The sequence below is a fragment of the Saccopteryx leptura genome, chromosome 3, assembly GCF_036850995.1.
Source record: "Saccopteryx leptura isolate mSacLep1 chromosome 3, mSacLep1_pri_phased_curated, whole genome shotgun sequence".
Taxonomy (NCBI): Eukaryota; Metazoa; Chordata; class Mammalia; order Chiroptera; family Emballonuridae; genus Saccopteryx; species Saccopteryx leptura.
This window is the reverse complement of record NC_089505.1, coordinates 356,974,606-356,976,447: the sequence shown is the minus strand read 5'-3', so window position 1 is coordinate 356,976,447 and position 1,842 is coordinate 356,974,606.

The window sequence follows — 1,842 nt, the reverse complement described above, 5'->3', positions numbered from 1 at the left end:
TCTCACATTGTTTGACGTTTGCAATTACACATGCAGACAAAAGCAAAACCTTAGTTCCTCGAGGGACTGTCCAGTATTGTGGCATCAATTAATGCCACCACAGGAGACATATCACTGCTGCTGGGACTTGAACAAAGACATTTCTATGGGTTTATTTTGATTCTGCCAAAGTAAAATGATACATCAACAAGGAGAAACTCAGATTTAACTTGTTATTTCTATGAAAATGGGAAGAATTCTTTGTTTATGCACTTTTTCCTTACTGTACATCCGCCTAACAGTGTTTTGCCCTATATACCTCACTAGCCATGCTTTATGTGGGTTATCAAGGAAGAAAAGGATTTTGGAAACTCAAGGAAAAGTTCTTACAACGTATACAACCTAACTTATGGACTGTGTTGATAGCTAATTTTTTTTTTTAAAGAAAGGATTTTCTGTTTTAACTCTACCAAATGAAATGCCAAAGGAAAATTTAAAGGCCGTTGGCTGTGCTGTATTTTTATATAATTGTACTGTGTTTTAAAATTTTGTATGCCAATTTTTAAAACAAATTTTGCATAATCTATATTTTACTTCTTTGCCAAAATACACCTGTTCTTCCTTTAAAAAAAATAAAATAAAAATAGGTTCTGAAAAAATTCCAACTTATAAAACCTGCCCAAAATGTGAAGCTTGGTTGACTGATGTTCTTCATGATAGAAAGAATAAAATGTTTCTCTCTCTCTCTTATCTTTTCAAATTGAACAGTTTATTTCTGTGAAAAAGTATTTAAATGTCCAATATTTTAGGCTTTTGGGTTTTTTTTCTTCATTTCTTTTAGAGAAGGCCAATATACCTGTCACACTTTGGGAGTAAAAATTCATACTTATGTGTACAAAAAAAAAGTAAATAATTGAAAATCAAGGCCAAAGGGGTAGAAAAGTGCAATTTTTTCGTAAGATGAATAAAAGGGAATGCTAGTTTTCGAAAGAAGACACTGGGCACCCAGCACTGGACGTAACATGCGTATCAAAGGTGAATAATCGTTGGGAGATTCTGGCAGTGTTTTCCCAGGCTGAGTAAAATGGAAAGTGGAAAAGATTATCTGTATAATTTGCATAGATACAACGCAGTTCATCATTTGGTTCTGTGGCCTGAATTCACCAGATCTTGTCTCTACATTGCACATACTGTACCTGTCTTTCCAGCTTGCCCGTTCACTTTACGTGTCCATCTGAGGTTTCCACGGTTGAGTTGGATAAACTATACTCTGTATAATAATCATACAGATTCAATATGGCAGAATTCAAGCTCTAATTATCACCCTCTTTTACTTTCCAGTGAGGCTTTTAATTTTTTCTGAATTATACAGATAATTTCTTCATCTTTTCTGTTGGCCAACATAAATATGTTTACATAGTAGCCATGATATCAAGGTTTAATAATTGTATCAAGAATTGGCACATAAAAAAAAATGAATGAACCAGGTACCTGTAGTCTAGCTAATTCTGTTTCTCCAGAGCCTCAGTTATCGAGTTTGACTTTTGACACGACTCATCTTGCCTTGTAGCTGGTGCTGTGTAGACCTGTGTTAAAAACACAATTGAACCCATGAATAGTTGCATAGACAGTATCGCCATAAAGCAGAGTCCTGTGGAGATGTATTCCACCACGTGCTTCCTGACTCTGTTCCTTTCTCATGCCAACACCTATGTTCCATCTATCGTAGGAAAAAGCTGCACATTCTACCTTCGGAATACAACAAGGTACATAGCATTCTGCCACTCCAACTCTCACTGTTTGGAGAGCTTGTGGGAAACAAACACCATGCCAATAAATAAGACTAAAACTTGAGTTTGCCTT